This window comes from Pezoporus wallicus, unplaced genomic scaffold (genome assembly GCF_028554395.1).
Source record: "Pezoporus wallicus isolate ANWC-B61680 ecotype Strahan unplaced genomic scaffold, APGP_CSIRO_Pwel_v1 contig_2473, whole genome shotgun sequence".
NCBI lineage: Eukaryota > Metazoa > Chordata > Aves > Psittaciformes > Psittacidae > Pezoporus > Pezoporus wallicus.
The window spans coordinates 1,706-16,295 of record NW_026636496.1 but is presented as its reverse complement, the minus strand read 5'-3'; the positions used below and the strand labels follow the sequence as shown (position 1 = coordinate 16,295).

Here is a 14,590-nt window from a genome sequence, read left to right as displayed (position 1 = left end):
CGAGCTGCCTGACTAGTTTTAAACCACGACACTTGCCTTGCCTAGCCTTGCCTGACTTGGCCTGGCCTGGCCTTGCTTTGACGTGCCTTCCTTTCATTGCCTTGCCTTGTGATGCCTTGCCTTGTATTGCCTTGCTGTGCATTGCCTTGCCTTGCCTTGTTTTGCCTTGCCTTGCCTGGCCTTTCTTTGCCTTGCCTTGCCTTCCCTTGCCTTGCCTGGCATTGCCTTGCCTTGCCTTGCCTTGCCTTGCCTTGCCTTACCATGCCTGGCCTTGTTTGGCATTGCCTTGCCTTGCCTTGCCTTGCCTTGCCTGGCCTTGTATTGCCTTGCCTTGCCTTGCATTGCCTTGCCTTGCCTAGCCTTTCCTGGCATGGCTTGGCCTGGCCTTTCTTTGCCTTGCATTGAATTGCCTTTCCGTACCTTCCATTGCCTTGACTGTCCTGGCCTAGCCTGACCTTGCCCTGCTTGATGTGGTCTGTCCTGGCCTTGCAGGGCTTTTCTTGCCTTGCCTTGCCCTTCCTGCCCTGCCTTGCCCTTGCCTTGCCTTGCCTTGCCTTGCCTTGCCTTGCCTTGCCTTGCCTTGCCTTGCCTTGCCTTGCCTTGCCTTGCCTTGCCTTGCCTTGCCTTGCCTTGCCTTGCCTTGCCTTGCCTTGCCTTGCCTTGCCCTGCCATGCCCTGCCTGGTCTTGCCTTGCCTTGCCTTGCCTTGCCTGGCCTTGCCTTGCCTTGCCTTGCCTTGCCTTGCCTGCCTTTGCCTTGCCTTTCCTTGCTTGCCTTGCCTTCCTTGCCTTGCCTTGCCTTGCCCTTGCCCTTGCCTTGCCTTCCCTTGCCTTGCCTTGCCTTGCCTTGCCTTGCCTTGCCTTGCCTTGCCTTGCCTTGCCTTGCCTTGCCTTGCCTTGCCTTGCCTTGCCTTGCCTTTCCTTGCCTTGCCTTGCCTTGCCTTGCCTTGCCTTGCCTTTTGCCTTGCCTTGCCTTGCTTGCCTTGCCTTGCCTTGCCTTGCCTTGCCTTGCCTTGCCCCTTGCCTGCCTTTCCTTGCCCTTGCCTTGCCTTGCCTTGCCTTTCCTTGGCTGGCCTTGCCTTGCCTTGCCTTGCCTTGCCTTGCCTTGCCTTGCCCTTGCCTGCCTTGCCTTGCCTTTTTTGCCTTGCCTTGCCTTGCCTTGCCTTGCCTTCCTTGCCTTGCCTTGCCTTGCCTTGCCTTCCCTTGCCTTGCCTTGCTTGTCTTTATTTCTTGTTACCCTACCTTTCCCTTGCCTTGCCTTGCCTTGCCTTGCCTCACCATGAATTTCTTTCCCTTGCCTTGCCTTGCCATGCCTTGCCTTGCCTTCCTCCTTGCCTTGCCTTGCCTTGCCTTGCCTGCTATTGCCTTCCTTGCCTTGCCTTGCCTTGCTCTGTCTTACACTGTGCCTTGCCTTGCCTTGCCTTGCCTTGCCTTGCCTTGCCTTGCCTTGCCTTGCCTTGCCTTGCCTTGCCTTGCCTTGCCTTGCCTTGCCTTGCCTTGCCTTGCCTTGCCTTGCCTTGCCTTGCCTTGCCTGGCCTTGCCTTGCCTTGCCTTGCCTTGCCTTGCCTTGCCTTGCCTTGCCTTGCCTTGCCTTGCCTTGCCTTGCCTTGCCTTGCCTTGCCTTGCCTTGCCTTGCCTTGCCTTGCCTTGCCTTGCCTTTTGCCTTGCCTTGCCTGCCTTGCCTTGCCTGCCTTGCCTTGCCCTTGCCTTGCCTTGCCTAGCCTTGCCTTGCCTTGCCTTGCCTTGCCTTGCCTTGCCTTGCCTGCCTTGCCTTGCCTTGCCTTGCCTTGCCTTGCCTTGCCTTGCCTTGCCTTGCCTTGCCTTGCCTTGCCTTGCCTTGCCTTGCCTTGCCTTGCCTTCCCTAGCCTTGCATTGCCTTCCCTTGCTTTGCCTTCCTTTGTCTTGCATTGCCTTGCCTGGCCTTGCCTAGCTTGACACACAGATCTCTTGCTGTGTCATGTGCACTTGCCAGTTACTGAGGAAAGTATCCATGGGCTGGGAAAGGAAACAGCACAGGAGGGAATTTTTAGTTAATTGTTGCTCTTCCTGGTAAAACCTGTAGGGCTCTAGCATCTTGTTCCATATTTTCCGTGGTCACTGGAATGGGTTTCATTATTAAAAAAAGTATTTCATTTTCTACTTCCCTGTGTTCCAGGAGAAACAGCAACAAGGGCCTCCCCTTGTGCCACAGCTTGTGACACTGTGCAAGACGTGACAAGAAAAACAGATGGGCTGGTACTTGTGGAGAAGCCTGTGGCCTGTAGAGCTTCATCAGGGACAAGGACAGGTTTCTGTGTAAGCACTGACTCAGTTCAGCCCAGCTGTGCTGTAGTGAAGAGCAGCACCCCTCGCTGCCCTGTGCGGAGTCGGGGCTGGGGTGTGTGCTCCCCACCCCTTCTCTCCTGCCTCCTTTGTCTGCAGTGAAACAGAAACTGTGTTCTCTGAAGAAATTCTTTCCGGTGAGGGTGGTGAGACACTGGAACGTGTTTCCCAGAGAAGTCCCCCATGCCTCTTGTGAAACTGTTTAGGATTTAGGGAATGACTGATCAACCTGAAAGAGCTCCTGGGATGAGCAGGGAGTATCCAACTTTCCTGATCTCTGTGTGCTGCTCCCACCTTTGCCAGGCAACCAGAGCTCCTGGTGCAGCCAGGGAGCAGCCAGCATCCAACTCCTTGCACTGTGCAAAGGCTGGGGCCTAACAGGAACTCCTGGGGAAGCAGAGGGCTCCAGGAAATGGGGGGGAAGTGCATCAGCACATTCCACCCCGTAACTAAAGTCAGTCCATCTTTCTCAGAGTGCTGTGCTCACCTCTTGCCGCTGTGCCAACAAACAGAGTAGTGCTGAATTCCAGTTATAAATTGAGGGCAATGTTTGGTTGCTTTACTCAATTGTTAAGAATTTCTTAAATGGGTTTAAGTACAATTATATATATGGACAGGTTTCTGCATCAACATAACTTGTTCAGCTGATTTCTATGCTCTAATGTATAGCAGAATGTTTAACAACAAACAGAATAGGATATAAATTAGTGAAATTAAGGTAGGATGTAAAATTCAACTTTAAAGCCCCAGTTGCTGTTGCTGACCATCCAAACAGGGTATCCTACCAGAGATGTTCTCATGCTCAGTGTGTGGACTTCCCAGGGATAGGTTAATGGTTGGACTCGATGTTCTCAAAGGGCCATTTTCAAATTAATTGATTGATTGTAATAAACGAAGATTTTTAGCCTTAAATCTTTGTATCATCAGGCTGTTTCCCATGGTGTTTCCCTGGAGCCCCAGGGAGCCCTGGAAGGAGCCCAGTGGGGCAGAGGCAGAGCCACCTTGGGCTGGGCCTCTGCTGCTGAGCTGGGACCGAGGGGAGACCTGCGAGACACAGGGAGCTTAAAGGCACTTGGCAGTGGAGGATGCTGAGGAGGAGGAGGAGGAACCTTCTGAAGGAGAAACCTTCCCAGCCCTGTTTGTGGTAAGGCACTGGGTGCAGGGCAATGCAGCTGCAGTTTCTCTCTGTGTAGATAAGGAGGAGGATGTGCTGCAGAGCAGGGCTTCCCCTGCACCATGCAGGGACAGGACAAGGCAGGTCCCTTGTGCCGGGGCTGGCTGCAGGGTGTGAATGTGGGTGTGCAGCCAGGGGTGCCCAGCGCTGCCCTTGCAGCAGGGTCCCTGCAGCCCAAAGGCTGTGTGCAGGGGCAGGGACTCTGCTGCCTGCCAGGGTCAGCACTCGGCCTGCCCGGGAGCTCCCCATGGAGCTCGGGGGGAGCTGAGGGGAAAGGAGAAACCCCTGACAGGGAAGGGAAGTGCTGGGTGGGTGACGCTGCTCCAATCTGCCGTCACTCTGAGCACTTCTTCAGAGGGTCCCTCTGAAAGACACTGAGGCATCATTTACCTGATAGGGAAGGATGCTGAGCTTTGATGTTTTTCCCTCTTGGTGGGCAGGTTGGGCAGTGGGAGCTGGGAATTTACTTCTCTGCTTTGGGGGAGGCACCGAGAGTCTTGTGAGGGCTTGTGTGAGCTGCTCCTGAGCCCCTGCACAGGCAGGGGTGTGCAGGGCAGAGCTGAGCACACAGCCCATGGCATGGGCTCTGGGAGCACTGAGAGGGAGCAGAGCTGGGCACAGAGCAGCAGCTCCTGGCAGGGACAGCTCCAGGCAGCAGAGATATGGATGGGCAGGGAGTGGGTTGAAAGTGCAGCCCAGCCCTGGGGAGGGTGCGTTCAGGCAGCTCTCTTGGGGTCTGGCACTGGAGGTGGCTGCTGGCCGTGCTCTGCTGCCCACAGCCCTTTGCTTCTCAGCGTGAGAGCTCTGTGGACTGTCCTTTGAAACCGTTCTCCCCTGGTCTCAGCACAGGACAGATGTTTGTGGGAGTTCTTAAGATCAATTTGTGTGTGAAGGCACCTTACAGGCAGTGCAAGTTTGAGCACAGGGCAAGTGGGAGAGGACTGATGGACACTGCAGCTCTCTTGGTTCTGCAAAGAACTGAGACTTTTTGCCTGATGCAATGCTCTTCTGATTGTACCTAGGAAGAAGCCTCAGCAGTGTAATGACATGACTGGTGATGACGCTGAACCTCTCCTCTCCTGCTAAAATGTGCTCAGTTGTGAATGTGTAAACTGAACTTCTGTATCTGACATCCCTCCTGTCCTAACCTGTCACTGCCTTTTTCTCCTCTGACACTGCCCCATGCCCAGAGGCAGCAGATGTCCAACGGCAGCTCCATCACCCAGTTCCTCCTCCTGCCATTCGCACACACGCGGGAGCTGCAGCTCTGCCACTTCTGGCTCTTCCTGGGCATCTCCCTGGCTCCTGGGCAACTGGGCCTCATCATCATCCAGCACAGCCTGCAGACCAGCCAGCCTCCACACCCCCATGTACTTCTTCCTCCTCAACCTCTCCCTGCTGGACCTGGGCTGCATCTCCACCACTGTCCCCAAATCCATGGCCAATTCCCTCTGGGACACCAGGGCCATCTCCTACACAGGTTGTGCTGCACAGCTCTTTTTCTTTCTCTTTTTCATTTCAGCAGAGTATTTTCTCCTCACTGTCATGTCCTACGACCGCTACGTGGCCATCTGCAAGCCCCTGCACTATGGGACCCTCCTGGGCAGCAGAGCTTGTGTCCACATGGCAGCAGCTGCCTGGGGCAGTGGCTTTCTCAGTGCTCTGCTGCACACAGCCAATACATTTTCACTGCCCCTGTGCCGAGGCAATGCTGTGGAGCAGTTCTTCTGTGAAATCCCCCAGATCCTCAAGCTCTCCTGCTCACACTCCTACCTCAGGGAAGTTGGGCTTCTTGTGGTTGGTGTCCTGATTGCTGTTGGCTGTTTTGTTTTCATTGTGGGGTCCTATGTGCAGATCTTCAGGGCCGTGCTGAGGATGCCCTCTGAGCAGGGACGCCACAAAGCCTTTTCCACGTGCCTCCCTCACCTGGCCGTGCTTTCCCTCTTTGTCAACACTGCTGTCTTTGCCTACCTGAAGCCCCCCTCCATCTCCTCCCCATCCCTGGATCTGGTGGTGTCAGTGCTGTACTCGGTGGTGCCTCCAGCAGTGAACCCCCTCATCTACAGCCTGAGGAACCAGGAGCTGAAGGATGCTGTGAGGAAGCTGGTGACCAGATGTGTTTCAGCAGATATACGCTGCTTGCTTTACCCTGGAAAGGGCTTCCAGTGTAGGTCATGACAGGCCATGTCTGTCTTTCCTGCTTTACATTTGTTTTCCTATTTCAATTTGTGATGATGTTGTCTTCATAGAAATGTCAGTTTTCATCTCCTAATTAAGTTGCCACTCGTGTTGTGTTACCCACACTTTGTGTCACTCTGGTCTCTGATTGTATTTAAGGGAAATAAATGATCCTGCAGCAACTTCTTCTCTGTGATATGTCCTCACATGTCAGGAATGAAGGGGAATGAAAGCAGCTTTCTGGCTGCTCCAGCTCTGGGATGGCTGCTCTGTGCCTGCAGCAGGAAGAGCTCTTGGGGAGCCCAAGACCCAGGGCTGTTGTGCTGGTGTGGGGAGATGGGAAGGCATGGGTGGGGGTGCAGAGGTCTCAGGGTGTCCTGGGCAGGGGAGCAGGGGACACAGGGGTCCCTGCAGGGAACTGCCCTGCAATGGCACAGGCTGGGGCTGCCTGGCTGAGAACAGCCCATGGGAAAGGTCTGGGTGGGCAGGAGCTGGACAGGAGGCAGCGGGTGCCCTGGCAGCAAGGGAGGACAGCAGCATCGTGGGCTGTATGAGCAGGAGCACGGCAGGAGAACAAGGGAAGGGATGATCTGGAATCCTCCATCCAGGTTTCAGATCCCCAGTTCAGGAGTGGGTTTAGTAATGGGCCCTCAGGTCAGGAGATACTGGAGCACGGTGCCTGTGGGGAGAGTCTGGGGGAGCTGGGCTTCTCCAGCCTGGAGAAGGGAAGGCTGATGGGGACCTGAGATCTTGGGAAGGGAAGGCTGTTGGGGACTGGCTGCCTGTAGCGGCAAGGAGGACATGGAGAATACAGAGCCAGGCTCCTCACCATGGTGCCTGGTGGGAGGACAAAAGGCAGTGGGGGACAGTGACAGAGGAGAGGTTCAGGCAGGACAGAAGGAAACCTTGTTCCCATCGGCTCAGGCAAGTGCTGCATCAGGTCACCCAGAGAGGCTGTGCAGTCTCTGGCCTTGGGAATTTCCAGCTCAGCCTGAATCAAGCCTTGAACCACTTGCTCTGACCCTGTTCCTGGTGGGTTTGACTTGAGACCTCCTGGGGTCCCTTCCAACCCCTGTTCACTTCTGATCCTACAATGATGGGCTTATGAAGAGTCACAAAGATGCTCTAAGGGCTGGAGCACGTCTCCAATGGAAACAGGCTGAGAGATGTTGGTCTTCAGCCTGGAGAAGAGAAGGTTCCAGGGAGACATCTTAGCAATCTTCCCGTGTCTAAGCAGGGCCTACAAAGAATCTGGAGAGGGGCTTTTTATGAGGCTGTGCAGTGACAGGACAAGGGGGAATGGCTTTAAGCTGAAAAAAGGGAGATTTAGCTTGGACATTCAGATGAAGTTGTTCCCTTTGAGAGTGGTGGGACACTGGCACAGGGTGCCCAGAGAAGCTGTGTCTGCCCCATCCCTGGCAGTGTTCAAGGCCAGGTTGGATGGGAGTCAGCTTTGCTCTGAAGCAGTGCTTTGTCCACCTCTGATGTTCACAAGGGATGACAGATGAAATCCAACTTCATTGTAAAGTTCACTACTTGTACTCATGACTCAAGTGAGTCTGGGCTGCACAAGAGAGGCTCAGCATGGCCTTAGAGTCATTTGGACTGTGTTATTTATTTACTGGCATAACACTGCTGAGGTGTTTTTTGATTTTTTTTTTGGGGGGGGTGTGCTATAAAACATTCTTTGTATGACAGAAAATCAGAACAATATTGAAACAGGGAGAAGTTCTCAGCTCCTTGTAGCTTAGTGCAGAGCAAGGAGGGCTGCAGTGTCCATCAGTCCTTTCCCATTTGCCCTGTGCTTACAACACTTGTATATGATGCCTTCACACACAAAGTGATCTTAAGAACCCCCACAAACACCTGTCCTGTGCTGAAAGCAGGGGAGCACGGTTTCAAAGGGCAGATCACAGAGCTCTCATGGGGAGAAGCAAAGGGCTGTGGGCAGCAGAGCACGGCCAGCAGCCACCTCCAGTGCCAGACCCCAAGAGAGCTGCCTGAACGCACCCTCCCCAGGGCTGGGCTGCACTTTCCCCCCACTCCCTGCCCATCCATATCTCTGCTGCCTGGAGCTGTCCCTGCCAGGAGCTGCTGCTCTGTGCCCAGCTCTGCTCCCTCTCAGTGCTCCCAGAGCCCATGCCATGGGCTGTGTGCTCAGCTCTGCCCTGCACACCCCTCCCAGCAGCAGGGCTCTGCCCAGGGGCATCTCTGCCTCTGCAGGAACCTCACACCTGGCACTCAATGGATCCATCAATGGTGAATGGAGAAACATGGTCAGCCCCTGAGGAAAGCCTTGAGAGCTTCTTAACTCTTCAGTTAGTTACTGGTGGCAATGAGCAGTGTGTAGGGAGGTGAGAGAGGGTGGAGGGAAGTCAGCAAGAAGCAAGGTGATGGTTCAGGGCTTTAACAAATCCTTACAAGCAGGACGGAGCCCAGCAATGGGGAGCAGTTGGTGTCTGTAGGTGGAGGAGGAGTAGGTGTTCCTGGAGTGTGGCTGCAGGCCCTGGACAAACCAGAGGCTATCTGAGAACTTTCCCTCATGGGAACATGCCTCAGCGTGGCACATGGGGAATGCCCACTGCTGGGGGTGCCTGAACGCTGCTCATCATGAGCCCACCTTCCTGTCTCCCTCTCCTGCACTACCCAAACTTGCCTGGAATGCAGGATCCATCCCTGAGCCTGGGGAATGCAGGAACCTCCTGCAGTGAGGTGTCGCTGCTGCAGGGGAGGTGCAAAGCTTCTGTGAGACACTTGTGAGTGCGGGCAGAGAGTGGGGTGTGTGCAGCAGAGAGGGTGCTACAGGCAGGAAGCTGTCCCAGATGAGGTGCCCTGTCCCCAGAGCATGGGGTACCTTGCACCCAAGGACACCACCTTTCCTTTTGGCTCTTGCCAAGAAGTTCTCAATCCAGACCATTGCCTTTTCCCACTGCTCTCCCATGGTGCTTAGTTCTCTATACTGATGGCATCACCCATTCTTCTAGAAGCCTCCTTTAGGTCAGCTTGCTAAGGGATATTCACTCCACCTGCTGAATTGACACTATAGTAGCAGCCTACAACTAGGTGAAATGTGGCTGCAGAGATGATGGAGGTTTTCTTGCTAGCAGGAAGAGAAGGAAACCTCTGCAAAGTGCAGCTTGGAAGGTTCAGACTCAAAGTTAGGAAAGAGAAATGTCTCTCAAAAGGTGGACTTGTGGTGCAAGAGGTCACCCAGAGGGAGTCTGGCTCAGCCCATGGCTTTGTGTTTCAAGGAACAGACAGCCATGGGTGCAGAGATGGGACTGAAGGTACAGAAATGCCAGGTGAGAGCTAGGTGGGAAAGCAAGATGGGGGTCAACAGCCTGAAGGGAAAGAGGTGCAGGCATGGGCCAGTGTAGGACAGCCTGCAGCAGAGATGACAGGGTTCTGGCATGGCTGAAAGGCCCAAAAGAACAAAAGGCCTCTGTGCCCTGGGCTATGGCAGTTGCCTCTTTCATCAAGGCCTATGAGGAGAACTTTCATTCTCAGGATTTCAGGCTCTGCTTCTCCAAGGGCTGTGGTCAGGGCTTGGCCTTTCTGCATCATCAAACAAACCAAGGGTTTTCTCACCATCAGACACCTGCACTTTGCCTTTGTCTCCCTGTAATCACAGCCTCCAGTTACTTGCTTTAACGAGTCCCTGGGGAGGCTTTGTCAGCAGCAGCCCTCAGTGGGGCCCATTAATGCTGAAGGCACTTGGGGCTTTGTTTCTGACTTGGACTTCTTGAGAGGTTTCCTCAGTCTCCTCTCAGCACCTGAGGTTCACGGACTCAGCCCAAATACACCATGGGACTCATTAAACCCTGATGAGCCATGTCTCACCGTGTAGTTTTTGTCAAGTCTTCCAGATTGTCTTCCAGGGAACTGGGGAGGTTTCCGAGTGCAGGAAGATTACAAAGGGCATCTGATAGAAGTTATTTGAAAGGGTTATTTGAAAGGAAAATCTATGAAAGATGAGAGGAATGAAGGACGCGGTGTAACAGGCAGGACAGTGGCAGTGCAGTTACAGGGGAAGATCAGCATTCCTTTGGGATCCCCCTTGTGAAAGGTTATTGGATTGGCAGAGGTCCCTTGGGAGAGAGGACAAGGACATGTTGTGCTTACCTTTGATAAGGGTGCCAAGGGCAACCCAGGAGAGCCCAGGCTGTACAAGCTGCCTTTGGTGAGGCGTGTGCCAGCATCAGAGTCCTCTTGGGTGACACCTCTGGGCACCTAAAAGCCGTCCGAAGGGTAACTGCTGCCTGGCCAAGCTGAGAGCCTGCAGTTGTGTGTGAGGAGGCAAAGAGTGGATGTGGTTTCCCTCAGCTTCAGCACAGCTCTTGGCACGGTCTCCCTCAAGGCTGCTGTACCCAAGAAGCCATTGCAGCCTGGGTGGGTGGACAAAGCAGGGTGAAGTTGTGTCAGCAGAGCCAGCTCCAACAGTTGAGGAGCCACCAGGGACATCCCAGGCACCAGGAGATGCAGGTGCCTGCTCCGGGGCTGTCACCTCCGCAGCCACCACGACACCACAAGGAGCAGCATCAGCCAGGGCCCTTCTCCTGCCCCTGTATCCGCAGAGCCAGCAGTGTCACCATGAGTCAGGAATGTTGGGCGCTGGGCCCCCAGGTGAGGGCAGACCAGGTCGACAACACCGCAGGGCTGAGGTGCCTCTAGCCTCTGACAGTGGCAGCAGGAGGCCAGAGAGACGCTGCTGCTGCAGTGCACGGCTCTGCGTGTGCAAGGTGATCTCAGAGAAAACTCCAGGAACAAACTCACCACCAAAGTTTTCAAGCTGACAAGCAGGTATTCTTTCTTGCGGCGCCAGGAGACACAGGGGATAGCTCCTCCTAACGTGTGTCTCTCAATTGCCACACAAGCCGTCCTTTCATAGTCCCTGGGCATACATACATATTCATAAGGCTACATATGGATTACATCATTTTCCAGAGAGTTCCCCGCATGCGTACAGAATTGTGGTGGTGGTCTCTGAGGGTCGTTTACTTCTTCCAACAATCTTCATCACTTCTGGCCGCCTTTGAGGGATCATAGAGAAGTCATAGAGGAGTCATAGAGAAGTGATAGAGGAGTCTTAGAGAAGTCTTAGATCATAGAGTCATAGATAGAGTCATAGAGGATCACCCAGAATCATAGAATAATAGGGTCATGGAAAGAGACCATGAAGATCATCAGTTCCAACCCCCTGTCATAGAGGAGTCATAGGGACATAGTAAACCATCACCCAGAGGCCTCATCCAACCTGGTCATGAACAGTCATAGGATGGAGTCATATCACAGCCTCCCTGGGCAACCCATTCATAGATTCATAGACAGGAAAGTCATAGAGGAGTCATCCAATCATAAAGGAGTCATAGAGGAATCATAGAACCCGTGTCATTGTCATAGAGGAGTCATAGAGGAATCATAGTGGAATCATAGAGGAGTCATACAGAAGTCACAGTGGAGTCATGTAGGAGTCATAGAGGAGTCATAGTGGAGTCATATTGGAGTCAAAGTGTAGTCATAGTGGAGTCAAACAAGAATCACAGTTCAGTCATAGAGGAGTCATAGAGGAGTCATAGAGGAGTCATAGAGGAGTCATAAAAGAGTCATAGTGGAGTCATATAGGAGACATAGTGTCATATGTCTTAGTCTTAGAGGTGTCATAGAGGAGTCATAGTATCATATAGTCATAGGGGTGTCATGGAGGAGACGGAGGAGTCATAGAGGAGTCATAGAGGAGTCATAGAGGAGTCATAGAGGAGTCATAGAGGAGTCATAGAGGAGTCATAGAGTAGTAAATGAGTCATAGAGGAGTCATAGAGGCGTCATAGAGGAGTCTTAGAGGAGTCATAGAGGAATCATAGAGGCATCTTAGAGTTGTCATAGAGGAGACATAGAAGAGTCATAGAGGAGTCATAGAGGAGTGACAGAGGTGTCATAGAGGAGTCAGAGAGGAGCCATAGAAAATTAATAGAGGTGTCATAGTGGAGTCATAGTATCATAGATTGATAGAGGAGCCATAGAGGAGTCATCAAGGACTCATACAGAAGTCATAAAGGAGTTATAGTGGAGTCATAGTGTCATAGAGAAATCGTAGAAGAATTGTAGAGGAGTTGTAGAGGAGTCGTAGAGGAATCGTAGAGGATTCGTAGAGGTGTCATAGAGGAGACATGGAAGAGTCATATTGGAGTCATAGAGGATTCATAGAAGAGTCACAGATGGGTCATAGAGGGGTCATAGTGGAGTCATAGTGGAGTCATAGTGGAGTCATAGAGAGGTCATAGAGGGGTCGTAATGGGGTCATAGTGGAGTCATAGGGGGTCATAGAAGCGTCTTAGAGGGGTCATAGAGGGGTCATAGTGGAGTCATAGAAGGGTCATAGAGGAGTCATAGAGCAGTCATAGAGGTGTCTTAGAGGTGTCATAGTGTCACAGATTCAGAGAGGAGTCATAGTGAACTCATAGAGGACTCATAGAGGAGTCATACATAGGAGTCATCGTGGAGTCATACAGGAGTCATCGTGGAGTCAAAGAAGAGTCATAGGGGAGTCATATTGGAAGAATAGAGGAGTCCTAGTGTCATAGATTCATAGAGCAGTCATAGAGGTGTCATAGAGACATCATAGAGTCATTATAGAGGAGTCATAGAGGCTTCATAGACGCGTCATAGACGCGTCATAGAGGAGTCATAGAGAGTAATAGTGGAGTCTTAGAGGAGTCTTAGAGGAGTCATAGTGTCATTGATTCATAGAGGAGTCATAGAGGAGTCGTAGAGTAGTCATAGATGAGTCATAGTAGAGTCATCTAGGAGTCATAGGGGAGTCTTAGAGGAATTGTAGGGGAGTGAGTCATGGAGAAGTTAGACATAGAAGAGTCTTACAGTCATAGAGATGTCTTAGAGTCATAGTGGAGTCATAGAGGAATCATAGAGGCATCATAGGGGCATCATAGAGGAGTCATAGGGGTGTCATTGAGGAGTCTTAGAGGAGTCATAGAGGACTCCTTGAGGGGTCATAGAGGGGTCTTAGGGGACTCTTAGAAAGGTCATTGGCAAGTGTCCTGGCTTTAGCAGTAGCAGTCATTTTTCTCCTTCTTAGTAGCTGGTGTAGCACGGTGGCCTGGGAACAGAGCTGATAACACCAATGTTTTTAGTTTCTGCACAAATGTTTTGGTCTGACGAAGGACTTTCTGAGCCTCATGCTCTGCCAGGGAGGAGGGGAATCCGGGAGGAGTCTGAGCCAGGACAACTGACCCAAAGAGGCCAAAGAAGTATTCCAAGCCACATCATGTCATGCCCAGGATGTAACAGGGAGTTACCCGGAAGGGCTAGAGGACTGCCGGGTTGGACTAGGTATTAGACGGTGCTTGGTCAGGCTGGGGGGGTGAGTTATCAGTCGGCTGGTGGTGAGATGTTGTATTGTCTTCCCTTGTTATTTCCTTTATCATTATTATTATTGGTGGTAGCAGTAGTGATGTGTGTTAGACCTTAGTTACTAAACTGTTCTTATTTCAACCCGTGGGAGTTGCATTCTTTTCGATTCTCCTCTCTGTCCGTCTGGGAGTAGGGGGCAGGAAAGAAGAGGGGGAGTGAGTGAACGAGCTGCCTGACTGTTTTTAAACCACAACAGTTCTTTCCTTCCCTTGTCTTGCCTGGCTTTGCCTCGCCTAGCTTTGCCTTCCCTTGCCTTGCCTTGCTTTCCCTTTTCTTGCCATGCCTTGCCATGCCCTTCCTTCCCTTGCCTTGCCTTGCCTCGCCTTGCCTTGCTTTGCCGGAATTGCCTCACATCGCCTCACCTTGCCTCAATTAACCTCGCCCTGCCTGGCCTGGAATGGCCTTTCCTTGCCTTGCCTCGCCTTGCCTCACCATGCCTCCCTTTGCCTTGCCTTGCCTTGCCTTGCCTTGCCTCGCGTTGCCTCACCTCGCCATGCCTTTCCTTCCCTCGCCATGCCTTGCCTTTCCTTGCCTTGCCTTATCTTGCCTTGCCTTCACATTGCCTTGCCTCGCCTAGCCTTGCCATGCCTTTCCTTCCCTTGCTTTTGCTTGCCTTGCCTTGCCTTGCCTCGCCTTGCCTCACCTTGCGTTGCCTCGCCTAGCCATGCCTTTCTTTCCCTTGCCGTGCCTTGCCTTGTCTTTCCTTGCCTTCCCTTGCATTCCCTTGCTTTGCTTGCCTTCCCTTGCTTTGTCTTGCCTTGCCTTGCCTTGATTTGCCTTGCCTTGATTTGCCTTGCATTGCCTTGCCTTGCCTGGCCTGGCGTTACCTGCCCTGGTCTGGCTTTGCCTGGCCTTGCCTTGCCTTGCCTGTCCTTGCCTCGCCTTGCCTGGCCTTAAATGGCCTTGCCTTGCTTTTCCTTGCCTGACCTTGCCTTGCGTTGCCTTGCCTCACCAGGTCTTTCCTTCCCTTGACTTGCCTGGCTTTGCCTCGCCTCACTTTGCCTTCCCTTGCCTTGCCTTGCTTTCCCTTCCCTTGCCTTGCCTTGCTTTGCCTTGCCTTGCCATGCCTTTTCTTCCCTTGCCTTTCCTTTCCTCGCCTTGCCTTGCTTTGCCTGGAATCACCTCACATCGCCTCACCTTGCCTCCACTAGCCTCGCCCTGGCTGGCCTGGAATGGCCTTGCCTTGCCTTACCTTGTCTTCCCTTGCTTCACCTCACCTCACTTTGCCTCGCCTTGCCTCACCTTGCCTTGCCTTGTGTCCTGGGTTCAGCAGTAGCAGTCATTTTTCTCCTTCTTGGTAGCTGGTGCAGTGCTGTGTTTTGACTTTCGGCCTGGGAACAGAGCTGATAGCGATGTTTTGGTTTGGCCAAGGACTTTGTGAGTCTCATGCTCTGCCAGGGAGGAGGGGAAGCCAGGAGGAAGCAGAGACAGGACACCTGACCCAAACTGACCAAAGAGGTATTCCATACCACAGCACGTCATGCCCAGGA

The 14,590-nt window shown here is 52.9% G+C and overlaps 1 pseudogene; it reads left to right on the top strand.

The window, feature by feature from the left end:
- Positions 1-4,468: 4,468 nt before the first annotated feature.
- LOC130594466 (olfactory receptor 14C36-like) lies at positions 4,469-5,687 on the top strand (annotated as a pseudogene).
- Positions 5,688-14,590: the final 8,903 nt, after the last annotated feature.